Below are 14,829 nucleotides of genomic sequence, written 5' to 3' on the forward strand. Positions count from 1 at the left end.
GAGAAACAATAGCCTAAAAAGAAGAACTCAGGCAGTGCAAGGAATGACTAGAAGACAATTAAATGTATATTTGCTGGGTCCATTTAGCAGGGTGGGTATGTGATTGCATGGATTGATTGTGGTAGAGAAGGCTGGAGAGATAGTCAGGTGTAAGAGGTGAACGGGTAACATTGGGAGTTACAAGCACAAGATTCACTGGGCACAGGTGAGTCTACTGGTAGCAGGATTTGATGGAGAGGATTGGTCTGGTGCAGAGGGATTGAGGAGGCCTGGGGCTTAGCAAGAGTACCACTGGGAAAGCACACGCATGTGCCTCAATTCTGAAGGATTTTTAAGGAATAAATACAAAAGATGAGGTACAGTCCATAATTCTGCTCTATTTTTCCACTTCCTGGAAAGGCAAGCATCTTGTGCAATGGCGTGAATGAGAATGGCTCCAGATCTAGCTGCAGGGGGATTCTGGAAAGCTACAAATTAATGTGTTATGAATTGAGGGTTATGGTTGTGCTGGTAATAATTTAGCCTTAAATGTGTATTCCTGCTGAACCAATGGCCAATAGCTTGTTAGCACATGTTATCTTTCATGAAAAAATATCATGTACTCTACTTCCATGGTCACTATAAAACTTTATTAAAGAAAAGTCTGTATTCAGGGAGAATTGGGGTCAAAGATCAATGCGTGGCTCAAGATTTCTACTCGTTGTCATGTTTGTTATCCTAAAGTGAAAGGAGAGAGACATTTGTTTTCTTTGCCCTGCAGCTCCATGCTGGCTGCTAGAGATGCAGTAATTTAACAACACTGAACATAGCTCAATGGTTGTAGCTGACAGTGATCTCAAAGTTCACGAATTCTGGCTCTGTTATGGTTTAAATGACAGATGAGTTAGAGACAGTTCTACATGTTTTTCATGAGTACAGAAAAGCAAGATATATAAATCTTACTATGGTGAATGGTTTTCACTGCCTTAATAAAATAATACCAATAAATATCTCACAATGTTCTAATTATTTGGATTCAAAATATTATTGTTACTGCACTCTTTCATTTCTGTCCCCTAATACATCCAGTTTGCTAAGAATTTTACACTGTCCCTTATCATTCCAATATGTCAGGGGAGCTTCCAAATTGCTTTTTTCCTGGTCTAGCCAATTCTACTTTTCATCACTCAATTCTACAAAACCATTTCTTTAAAAATTGACAGTGTCATGATTTCTTTTTTCTTGGAATGTTCTTGTTCTCAAGGCAACTGACATTTCTACCCTTAGTCAGAATTCATTGTTGTTTACTGTATTTTTTCAGCATTCCTATGCCTAAGACAGCCTCCAATGTGATGAGATTAGTAAGCGGGGCCTTTGAGAGGTAAGTAGGTATAGATGAGGATGGGTCCCCAGGATGGATTTAATGTCCTTATAAAATAGGAAGAGAGAACAGAGCTCGCTGGCTCGCTCTCTCTCTCTCTCTCTCTCTCTCTCTCTCTCTCTCTCTCTCTCCTCCTTGTGCGGACACAGTGAGAAGATGACAGCAAGTCAGAAACAGAGTCCTTACCAAACCCACTATGCTGGCACTCTGATCTCAGACTTCCAGTATCCAGAACTGTGAGAAAATAAGTGTCTATGGTGAAGCCTTTTATTATGGTGGCCAAAGCTGGTTATAACTAAGACACTCACTCCTCTCTCCCACATGAGCTAAATCAGGCCTATATACCAAGTTTCTTTATTGGGCTTTCCAAAGCAATCGTATTTATCTAAATTGAAAGGCCAGGAAAACTGATGTTCAAGCTTGAAGAAGCCAGGCAGAGGAAGCAAAATTTCTCTCATCTGTCTTTTCTTTAGATCTTCAACAGACTGGATAAAGCCCACTTCATCACAGTGGGGAGGGCGATCTACTTTACTTAGTCTACTAATTCTAATGCTCATTCAGAAACATCCTGACAGAGACACCCAGAATAATGTTTAAACAAATACCTGGGCATCCTATGGCACAGTCAAGTTAACACATAAAATTAACCATAGCGGTTCCTGTGAGGTCTTTCCTGATGTTTTCACACAGAAGGGATGTCTCACTTCTGTGAATTCCCACAACATGTGAGCCTATTTCCCTTTTAGCTTTGTGCATAGTACATATATTAGCAAGTGTGTAGCACATGAGCTATCTTATCTACATGATAGTAGTATTTAATATGTGATTATTGTTAAATCTCTGTCTCTCTGCTCAGAATGCTCTGAAAACTTAGCTATAATGAAAAGCTACTAAAAAAGATATTGGCCTCTCTGTGTGGACATTAGCTTCAACACAGGGATGCACAAGTGTAAAGTTTTAGACCTGTAGTTCAGAGACTGGACTTTCACGATGGCAAGAAGAAAGACTATGTGGTCTCTGGTTTATGAACAATCTCTTTCTATGTTTAAATGTTGAAACTCAGAGTTTTTTTAAAAAATGGACCTGTATGTTATTTAAATAAGCATGATATATCTAGATAGTAAAGGAAAATAATACAAGATTATTGTTGTAGTTTTATAATGACAGTTATCTTCTGTTCACTAAAGACAATACTTGCATGCAGGGAGACACTCAAAATAAGAAAAGAAGTTTTAAGTTGAAAAGAATAAATCTTTTACAAAGCAGATGAAAAAAGATTTTTTTTTGGCTATATGTAGGCTGTAGGAGCTAAAACAATGAATCTTTAAATCACATTGATCAGGAGATGATTTTATGTAGGAGAGCTTTCCAAATTGAGTTTCTAGACTTTTGGGACTGTGACTTGAATTTACTGACATCCCCTGTGTTTTGTAACCATATTTTTCATCTGTTTAGGTTTTGAGTTTTGACAAATAAGCATTAGCAGGTGTGACCAATTTTAAGGAAGCATATGGTATCTGACTCATATTTAAGTTACACAAGAGTAATATCAAGCATATCAACTAATAGCTCCATGATGCAACCACCATCCACATGAGCCCAATTTTGTTTTGCCATCTTTGTAGCAAAGATGGCTGTTAACTCTCTTTGACTCTAACATAATTATAGAGCTCTTTTTTGGGTAAACATTTACATCCTCATAAGCATAATCAACTAGGAGATATTATAATTTTGCTTTGTTTTTATTTCCCCTCAATTTATTAAAATTTGAAAGAAGTCAAATAATTTTGATTTCTTCTATATTGCATGTAATATTTTATTAGAAAGCAAGGAAGTGTGAATCTCTTTTAATAAAATTAGACTCAGGGACAATGAAAATCTTTAAATAGAGAAAAAAATTCCTGAAAACAGCTTCCAAAATGAGGGAAGTTGACAATTTTAGATTGGTTTCTGATATATTTATTTACAAGGAAAATGGAAGAATCTTTCCAGTTTTTTTTTAATCATTGTAAATACCTAGAAATTTACACATTTCTCCTCCAATGTAAATGTAGAAATAAGAAATAAAAAGAAAATAGAGTGTTGGATCTTCTTCTTTTTCTAATGCTTCACATTTACTGATCTTTCCCAATGCAATGGTTGCTGAGTTCCTGATCTTTGAAGGAAAAAAAGTTACCTAATAAAATACTATTGCAAAGGAACCAATATTTATTTTATTGATTAAATTGACATAGTTTTTCATTGATATATTGGCACTTTTTATGTTCTTGTAAGATTGTAGGAAAAATATAGTGTTGACATTTCAAACGCATAATTATAAGATAATAATACTTTATGTTAGTTTTACAAAATAAGATATTTGTCCATGTCAGTTTTTATATATGAATATACAATGCAGGCTGTCAGGGAATTTTAAAAAATTTTATTAGAGCATTATAGTTGTACATAGTAGTACATCGTACATAGTAGTTGGGTTCATTTTGAAAAAAATTATATATGCATAGAATGTGATTTACTTCTTTTCAGGTACTGTCACCCCTCCTCTTTCCTTCCCCTCTGCCTTTGCTCTATTCTCCTTCCTCTACTCAACTGATCTTCCTAGCTCTCATTTATTTATTTATTTTTGATTAGTGCTTTATATATATATATATATATATATATATATATATATATATATACACACATACACATTTATGTGTATATATATATACATGTGGAATTAACTGTACTATATTTATGTATACACATAGTGTGATTTTTGTTAAATTCATTCCACATTTCCTCCCTTTTCCTATCCCTCCTCTCTCCCTCTCTAGTACCTTCTTCTACTCCACTGATCTTCCCTATATCTTTATGATATAACTTTAGAGAGAAAACATTAGACCCTTGATTTTCTGAGTCTGTATTATTTCACTGATTTCATGATCTTCATTTCCATTCATTTACCAACAAATGCCACAATTTCATTCTTCTTTAAGGCTGAGAAAAACTCCTTTGTGTATATATATCACATTTTGTTCATCCATTCATTTATTGATGATCACCCAGGTTGATCCCATAATTTGATTATTGTAAATTGTGTTGCTACAAACATTTATGTGGAAATACTAATATAATATAGTGACGTTAGTTCTTTTGGATAAATACTGATGAGTGGGATGGCTAGGTCATAGGGTGATTCCATTCCTAATTTTTTTTTTTTTTTGAGAAATCTCTGTAGTGCTTTCCAGAGTGGTTGTACTAATTTGTAGTCCCACTAATAATGTATGAGTGTGCCTTTTACCTACATCCTCACTAGCATTTATTATTATCTGTATTTTTTTAAAAAACATCCTTATGTGGAAAAAATTTTAAAAGTGTTTGTTGAAAAATGGAGTCATTCTTATGAATTCAGATATCTGGTTAAGGTATATGCTTTGGTGACTGATTTTACTGGCTCTGAAGAAGATTCAACTCCAAATCTTAGATAATAATTGAAAAGTCTTCTGAGAACTGGAATTCAAATAATTTTATGTTTGTGCAAATGATACACAGCATGTATAGTCTTTGTATTTCCATACTATTTACATTCTTGCTCCGTATGAAACATCTTTCCTTTTTTGCTTATAAAATCTCCTTCAAATATGAGACAACACATTTTAAAGTTAGTGCAGCCACCTATCTTAATGTGGAAAATGCAGGAATTCACTGCACAGCATTTTATTCTTGACATGGGAATGTTATAGTTCAATTCACTATAACCCCGGGGGGCAGGCTCAGTACAGCGTGAACTGTAAGCTCCCTACCTATAAAGCCAGAAATACTCAGCCACTGCACTGTAGGTGGCATACAAATTATACTTTCAGATAACACATCTGCCAGAGATGAATAAGAAGTTAGATCCTGAAGACTTATAATTATTTGATACTTTCTTGTGCCCACTCATTATGATCCATCACAGCAGGTGAGAGAGAGCGCTTCTCAGACTGCAGTGCACATACATCTCCTTCAACACCATGTTTAAAAGTGCTGTGTGACTCAGAAACTTATTCATGTTGTCCCTTACATTAGCCCATTGAGACAAATACTTGGTGAACTCCTTTAAATTTAAAAGAAAAAGATTCACACGCATGAAGATTTCTATTTTTTTAGTGTTTTTTTTTCTGTAACATTTTAAAAGCTGTTTTGAAAAAAAATGTTAAAATATTGTATTGGTTATATTTTGGTCTCTACTTTGAGTAGAGATGTTATTACATCTGAATTTAAATCTTGTCCTTTTCTTCATCCATTTCATAACCAGTAATTATAACTGTGGTTATGATTATGATAATAGTGTAGTTAACGTTTACTGTTTATTTCCTATGTGGCAAACACTGGTTACTGCTTTATATACATTATCTCACTCAAACTTTGCAGTCACTCTGTGCTTGAGGTTTTATATTTTACAGAAGAAAAAAAATTGAGGCTCAGAAATATTAAGGATTTTGGCAAAATGCAAAAACCAGTAAGTGATGTAGCTGGAATTTGAGCTCAAGGTATTTCCCCCAAGATTTACTGAAGAATGATTGACATATAAAAATTGTATACATTTTGGATGTACAATATGATGTTTCAATATGCATATATATTATGTAATGATTATCACAATCAAGTTAATTAACAAATATGTCACCTCAGTTACTATTTCGTGTGTGTGTGTGTGTGTGTGTGTGTGTGTGTAACACTTGAGGTTTACTTTAACAAATTCTAAGTTGGATACAATTATTAATAACTATAGTCACCACACATGGTATATTAGAAGGGCAGTGTTTATTCATCTTATAAATGTTGGTGTGTGTCCTTTGGCCAGTATCTCTGCTTTTATTCCCCTTTCCCCATAACCACCATTCCATTCTTTATTACTATGAATTTGACTTTTTCTTTGGATTCCACATAAGATTGGTGGTATTGATCTTTCTGTGTCTGGCTTATTTCATCTGACATAATATGCTCAAGTTTTATGTGAGATGTTGCAAAGATAGGATTTCATTCTTTTTAAAAACTGAATTATATTCTATTGTGTATATATATATATACATATGCATATGTATGCGCATATATATATATATATATATATATATATAAACTATTTTATCTATTAATCTATTCCTAAATTGATGAAAGTTGTGAGTGCAAAGGTTCATAATATGATGTTTGTAAAATATCTAGAAGAAGAAAGTAGGAAAGATGGGAGAATATTTGTCTAAGGCACTTGTATTTAGGTATGTTGGTAAAAGCAGCATCAGCAATAGGGGAGATGAGGACGACACTGACACCTTTTGATCCACTAGCTGGGGAACTCCAAGTCTGCTTTATAATGAGCTAAAATGAACTTTCATATTATAAAGCCATTGGAGAGCAATCCATGATTATGTTTGCCAAAAATGCAGAAGCGAAAACATGCAATTTAGAACATTATAAGAATATACAATTTCACATTTATGGCTAAAGAAGTTATTTTAAAAGGTGAAAACACTGTCAGTATATTGTAGTTTTTTAATGTAATCTTTGTCTTCAAAATTGTTACTGGGCTCATTTTATCTTTTCATGAGGATACAGAAGTAATTCCAACCTGAAGTGTATAAATTATATTTACCTCTATCATTGTTGCATCAGAAATTAGAGGTTGCACTATTAGAGGTTGCACTATTCATGAGCAGAAAACAGTACAAAAGCTTCTTGTGAGAAAGAAGAAAAAGTTGAAAGAAGCATAGATTGGGAGGAGAAATGTCATGATGTCATGATACTGACAATATTAATAGAGTGACAGGTTGAGTGACACCCGGGGTTCTGCTGGCAGATGCACTTATCTCAAATTGCCAGGCTAACAAACTGAATTACTACCTAGGCTGCACACATATTACTCAAGCCCTGAGAACCCCACAGTAGCTCTGAACTCTATTAGCTGTTAGAAGAGTAGAGTCACACAATTTGTCATAATGTGAGGAATTTGGCACACATGCACACCACTTTATATTTTAGGTATAGGATTATATTTAATGTTAAAAAATCAAAGAAAGGGACTTTACATTTTTAGTATTCATGGTTTGTCAATTATGTCTCAACAAAATTGTTCAAAAAAACATAAACTCTAATGGATAAACTATTTCTCAGTCCAACTAATTCTGCCATTGTATATGTAGACATTATTTACACATTCATAGATAGCTCCTGCTGCATTCCCCAAATGATATTAAATTTATTTTTATTTTTATTTGTTCTAATTAGTTATACCTGGAAGTAGAATGCATTTTGACACATCATACTTAAGTGGAGTACTACTTCTCATTCTTCTGGTTATACATGATATACAGTTACACAGGTCATGTAATCATATATGCACATAGGATAATAATGTCTGATTCATTCTACTATCATTCTTACCCCCATACTCCCTCTCCTTCCTTCACTCCACTCTAATACAAAGTACCTCTATTCTCCCCCCATCCCGCCCCTTATTGTGAATTAGCATCCCATATCAGAGAAAATATTTGGCCTTTGGTTCTTTGGGATTGGCTTATTTCACTTAGCATGACATTTTCTAGTTCCATCTATTAATGTTATAATTTCATTCTTATTTGAGGCTGAGTAATATTCCACGTGTATGCGTATCACAATTTCTTTATCCATTCTTCTGTTAAAGGGCACCTAGATTGGTTCCATAGTTTAGCTATTTTGAATTGAGCTACTATACACATTGATGTAACACTGTAGTAAGCTGATTTTAAGTCCTTTGGGTATAAACCTAGGAGTGGAATAAGTGGGTCAAATGGTGGTTCCATACAATTTGTTCTTTATTAGTATTTGTTCTCCCCAGCTGAATTAAGGGGCATTTTGAAATCATAAAACATTAGCACATGGAAAAGTACATCAGGAATACATACATACATACAAATACACATATGTATTTTACATATAGTATCTATATAGTATACATAGTATATATATCATACATGTCATATATATGTTATAAATATGCTAGCTGATAACACTAACCTTCTGTGTATACACAATATTTCAAATATTTCCAAATGCTTTCACCTATGTTATTCCATATGTATCTTTATACAATTTATAGGAAGTTTATTATGTCTGTTTTCCAGGTGATGCAGCAAATCGAGAAGATTCTAGAGACTTCTCAAAGTCATAATGCTAGATGTATACATAGTTTTACCCACAAGTGTGTTCACATAGATGAATTTCCTTCCTTACACCTTCAACTTGACTTTGAACTCTAGACACCTTAATGGAATTGTTCATTAGTATTAAGATATTTTTGCAGCTCTGTCCTCAAATAACTATTTTCCATATTTTAAGCTTTTATTATAGTTGAGTGATGACAGTCAATTAGCAAATGGAGAAAGCAGTTTTGAATAACTTGTCATTGTGATAAGATGCTAAAAATGGGTGCTCATGCTGCCTTGGTTTTTTGCTTTTTAAGTGATAAAAGTGAATTCTTTGGCTTTTGAAGTTGAAAATCCAAGGGAGTATACTTTTTTGAAATATCATCATCATATTTAATCTTCTTCTGTCTTTCCTTAAATTTTAAAAATCTGTTTTCTTTTATAAGTGTAAGATGGACATCTGCACCAAAGACTGTAAGATCTTCATGTTGTGATTCCACAGAAAAAAGGAAAGTTCTTTCTTCCTCAGCTTTTGATTATCTTCCCAAAATACCTATGTAGGCACTTCTTACATGGTCCTTAACTAGTTTCAAGCTTGTTCTTCCTCAGCAATGCTGCGAGATTGTGGAAAGGCTGTACTTCTCCTCCCCCTTTTTGAAAAGTTTAAATTTTGAACTAATATTAGACTCACAGAAGTGTTGCAAAGATATCACACAGAATTTCCAAATATCTTTTACTTAGATTTCCATGATATTAGTATCACATATACTATCAAAACTAAGAAATTTACAGAGGCACTGTATTATTAACTAAAGTTTTTCCATTCTTTTCCAGAATTGAAGCCTCAATTCCATACTGCTTTTAATCGTCAGATTTTTTTGTTCTCCTCCAATATGTGATTTTTTTTCATATTCCTTTGTTTTTCATGACCTTGACAATTGAGAACTCTTGGTTATAGATACTGAAGGAGAACGGTTATGTGCTCTATCACTTTGGAGGGTGCATAATATCAGCCTGGCTTATCCCTGGATATAGCAACCTTAGTCACTTGGCTAAGGTAGGGTCTGCCAGCATTCTCCACTGAAATGTCACTCTTTTAGTTATGCAAACCTTTTCTGTAAAAATACAGATAGAAAATATTTTAGTCTTTGTGGACCATATGGTCTCTGTCACCAATTCCTAACTCTGCCTATTTAGCAGGAAATTAGACATAGACAAGACTTAAACATGTTCCTATGTGTATTCCAATAACACTAGCTCTGTTTGTCAGGAGGGAGTCACCAAGTCCAGTTACTCTTAAAGGAGAGGAATTGGACCTCACCTTTCAGAAGAAGAACTGGCAAGGATTTGTGGCTTACACTACAATCACAGTAATTGTAAATATTTTGAGGATATACTTTGAAATTTTAGAAATGTGCTTTTTTTCCTCTCCTAAAGATTTTACCATTACTTTTAGCATTTAGCTGTGGATCTTGCCTAAAGCAATTATTTTTGTCTTAATAGTGATTTTCAAGAAATAATCCAATACTACTTAATTTTTTTTAACATGGTAATAGGTTTGCTGCCAAGAGTTCTTCTAGGTTGGCTCCTATGTTCTTTTGGAATCCTTTATTTTTTTGTGTATTGAGTACATCCTTAGTTTCTGGAACTACTCGATGTTCCAAGTATATCTTGTCTTTCTTTTTTTCCCCCAGTGTTAGAGTAGACCATTTCTCCAAAAAGTACTTACTTCTCTCTATAGAGAAGGGTATATTATATAAGGGTATAAGGGTATTTAGAAAATTGCATCTGGGAGCTAGATATGCTCATTATTGCTGGAGCATCACTGCTTCCAGGTCCTTTCAGTGGACACAGCTAGGAAGTATTCTATGTTTACTAACTCATGTATGGGCACATATGTACATTTATTTTTATAACAATCTGTACTTACTAAAATAGGTACAATTCATATTGATATATCCAACTTCAGTCCTGTACTCGAGTTTCACTCCAGTATTCCTACTTTGATTATTTGTAACTGCTTTCTCCTACAGCAAGAATAACCCCTCTCATTATTCACAATATATTTACTTACATGTTCAACCCTATTATAGATAGTCTCTGAACTGGTTAAGTGTGCTGCTGTGAGAAATAGTTTGCCAACTCGAAAATGTGTTTGGGTATAGTTCTTTTTGTCTTTAGACTTACAGTATCATCTCAAAACACTATTGTTAAAAGTCACTTAGGAAATTCTCTACCCCTTTGGTGATTATGTCATGCAATTTTTTTTATAGTGGATTATACTCATCCATCACAGTCTTCATTCCTTCCTGTGTTCCTCTGACCTATTGGTTGATTGATATATGAAATATACAAAATTTGCCTTTTGTGGTGCATAGATATTCTATGGGTCTGACAAATGCAGAGTCTTATATTTACCATTCCAGGGCCAAACAGAACTATTCTAATATTGTAAGAAAGTGCTATAGGGCCCTTTCCTACCACTTTCCACCTCTGGCATCCACTTATCTATCTTCTTTTCTTAAGGTTTTGCATTTTCTGGACTTTCACACAGAGTCATACAAAATGTGAACTTTTTTTTTTGCTTTCTTAAAAAAATCAAAACATTAAAATTTATCCATTTTTGATGTTTATCTAGTTTTTAGTATTGATATTAATCTGAGACAGAGGATAGGTTAAACTTTGTTTTGAAATTGTGAAATAAGTACTAAAAATTTCCATGTCCTTCAGGTAAGAAGAATTACGACATCTTCACATATTTTTCCCAGCTGTAATATGGCACACCAGCTTATGTAAAAAGGTATGAAATAAATATTTCTGAAGGAATGAATAAAAGAAAACCTATAAACAGATCTCAGCAAACTAATATTTTATATATATATATATATATATTTAACATGAACTTATACATATTTATACTAATATAATATTAAATTATTCTCTTTCCTTATATTACATATTTCTGGGGAAAAAGTATGGAAAAGTAACAATTATATATAGGAGTATAGGCTTCAGAGCGACCTGAGTCTGATTCATCCCTGGCTTCATCCCTCACTGAGAGCTCTGAGGTAAGTAATTTATTTCTTTCCTCCTGTTATTGTCTACAACACAGAAATCATAATAATATTGACCTAAAAGACGTCCAGAGAATTAAAGGAGATCTGCTGTAAAGGAATCTCGGGTCTTGGTGAGTCTTCTATAAATGCTAACTTAGACACTCTTCTTTTGTAACTGGTTCAACCCATGATCTTCCTATCTGCTTTGGTAGACCATGCATGTGAGCAAAGGTGACTTCTCCAGGGAATTCTCACTTGGACCCCATGGATCCAGGAACTCATTGGTAAACTAGCTATTTGTAATTTAAATGTGGTTGGGGTTAGCTCACCACCCAGGTAGAGAAACAAATGGAGGCTGCGTATATTGAATGACTGTTAATGACAGGTTTTGACTAGAATAGTCTGTTAGGTGTGGCAATAAAGTTCATTTTGAAAGGCACAACTTATTATAATATTTCCTCAGGTAAGTCTGGTTTTCTCGTGAAGAAAAAATTGCTCATGCATAAATATTTAAAACAGGCACATTTGTGAGCAAAGAAACTCTCTCTGAAAGACATTTCTTCTGTCAAATTAAGGATAATAAGTATTATTTGAATCATTTAATACATTTTAAAACAAATTGACTCTTAAAATGCATAACAAATGAAAACTATTTAAAATTTAAAGATAACACAGAACTGTTGATTGCACAGAATGTGTATTAATTTTTGAAATTCTCTGTTTCCAGTGTATACAAAATTAGACCAAAAAATATAATGATCCTCCCGTTTTGTCCTCTTCCACCCCATGTGCATTCACAATTTGACATTAACAATGATCTAATCATGGTGGTCTCATTCCATGTTGCCTCCTTTCCCTACTCCTGTATTATTTTTAAGTGAATGCCAGATGTTATATCCTAACTGGTTGCATGATTTTTTGAATTTTAGGAAAATATAATATTGCGATTTTTTTTGGCCATAAAAGCCACCTTATGTCATTCACCCTGTCTTAACCAAATAAGGATATACTTTAAAAGCTTATGTTTTAAAGATTGACCATATGTTACTTGGTAGTAACTTTCTCAAATATATTGTGAATGGTTTTTTAAAAATCAGGATACCATAATTGAAAAGCTTTGGAAACAATTTACAGATAAAACACGAATCAGTATATCATCTTTTAAAATGAGTCTTTAGTGTTTATCTAAAAAGTTTATTATGGCACATTTACTCCCACGTAAAAGGTGATATGTAAGTATATTTGAGCTGTTTTTTTAGAAAAATGAATGTTAGTTAAACAAATATAAATAATAATATAAAGAAACCAATCTAAACATGATTATTATTTTGTTCTTAAACAGAACATAGTTTTTTTTCCCCCTCAAACACATGACTACTTAGAAGATCAATTATTTTGACCTTTTTGTTTCTCCATAATAGTATTTTCCTTCTTGTAAATCATTTTGGAAATCCCCTCCTTGATAGTATTTAGATTTATTTTTGGTATTTAATAAAATTAATCTTGGTAATATTACTTATATTAGGAAATCATAAAATTCAGAAATTCATAAAGCTTAGAGTTAGGTGTTTGGCCAGGATAAATTATGATATTTGTGTTTTAGAGTATGATGTACTGCAATAGAAAGATGAGTGTTGTCCAAATAGAAATTGCTTCATATAGTTGAGTTTTAATGGACTAAATAATTATTTTAAAAGCATAGAGATTTACTTTACTTCAATATGATAAAAAGTGAACACTCATTAACAACTGGTTTATTTAAAGCACATATTTCAAGAAATATTAAATCGCTTTCTCAGTATTTAATATGATTTTCAAAAGCAAAAGTTTCATATTTGAATTAGCATTTATATTCATCTTCCTTATAACCAATTTCTCATTTTTGGGAAAAAGATTTCCATGCATATTTCTGATTTCAGGTTTCTTCTGAGATGTAAAAGACATTTTTTTTTAGGATCCCAGTGATGCTTTAGTGCAGTCATATTCTAACCCTCCCCCAAAACCTTGATATATATTTTTTGTGTAATTTAATTATAACATATTAAATACATTTTTTTATTTTGACAATAAAGAGAAAAAGTATGATTTTGAAATCAAAATATTTATGAATGCTCACATTTTGATTCACGTATTTACCTATTTATTGACATTATGTTTTTGAGTCAGTTCTTAAGAAGATTGCATTTTTGGAATCAGAAAAGATGATAAAGTAAGGTTAGCTTTCACTTCATATTAACTTTGTAAGTTAAGAGGATCACTACACTAAACTATTACTCAAATCCTATTTATTGTTAAAAATAACAGATAAATTAGATCTGCCAGATAAGACAATTTCAATTAATGAAATGAATATAACACCTATGAATGGGAAATTGCCTAATGAAACATTGTTGAAGATAATCATTGGGATTGAGGGGAGAATTATAGATCCATTTTGTGATCTGATATATTTATTTGGGCAGGTTAAAATAAGAAAGAAAGAAAAAGAAAGAAAGAAAGAAAGAAAGAAAGAAAGGAAGGAAGGAAGGAAGGAAGGAAGGAAGGAAGGAGGAAGGAAGGAAGGAAGGAAGGAAGGAAGGAAGGAGCTTCCAATACTGTTTATATAAGTTTTCTTATAGATAAATAAAATAACTCTTTCTTGCATTTGTATTTTGCCAAATTATTGTGGTATTATGAAGTCCAAACATGAAGAACACAGGAGCACTTGGCATCAGAAATTATTGTATTCTATGTTACTGTTAACCTTCTAGGAATTTGTAAAGGTAAAGATAAAATGTCTAAAATCAACAATCTTTATTGTGGTCCTTTTATAGGCTAGTTACTTATCAGATTTCTTCACTCAGTAAACTAGAGTCTGCTTGATGGATTTAGAGTTTGTTCAGCTACTGTTTGGTGTATTAGATGAAGGATGTAAAATCTCCCGGATACACTATTTCCATCACATGCTGCACCATTATTCAGTGCTATGGAAGACTCAGGGGATTGAGAGGGGTTGGTAGAAAGGTCATTTAGAGGAACCAGAGAAGAGAGAGTCTGAAGGTGAGTTGGGCACATTGTGAGGAACACCTGGAGTTAAAAAGTTATCATTGCCTTGGTGTCTTAGGGATGCATTCAGAACAATCATGGGATGAACTCTAAGGTTCAGAAACTGCCAGACACTGAGTCATAAAGAAACTAGAGAGTCATGAGCCAGGTAAAGGTTCAAAATTGTACTGAATGGACATAGAAGGCCCCAAGCTCATGTCAGGTGTCTGTCTTCTTACAATTTTCC

General features: G+C 33.2%; 1 long non-coding RNA gene across 1 annotated transcript in view; it reads left to right on the forward strand.

Annotated features, from left to right (window-relative positions):
* The window catches only part of LOC143408787 (uncharacterized), a 161,315-nt gene that overhangs the window by 53,299 nt on the left and 93,187 nt on the right, over nt 1-14,829 (forward strand). The window contains exon 2 of the long non-coding RNA XR_013092520.1: nt 11,233-11,302. This is a non-coding gene — a long non-coding RNA (uncharacterized LOC143408787). The remainder of the gene's footprint in view (nt 1-11,232; nt 11,303-14,829) is intronic.

Source organism: Callospermophilus lateralis, chromosome 10 (genome assembly GCF_048772815.1).
Source record: "Callospermophilus lateralis isolate mCalLat2 chromosome 10, mCalLat2.hap1, whole genome shotgun sequence".
NCBI lineage: Eukaryota > Metazoa > Chordata > Mammalia > Rodentia > Sciuridae > Callospermophilus > Callospermophilus lateralis.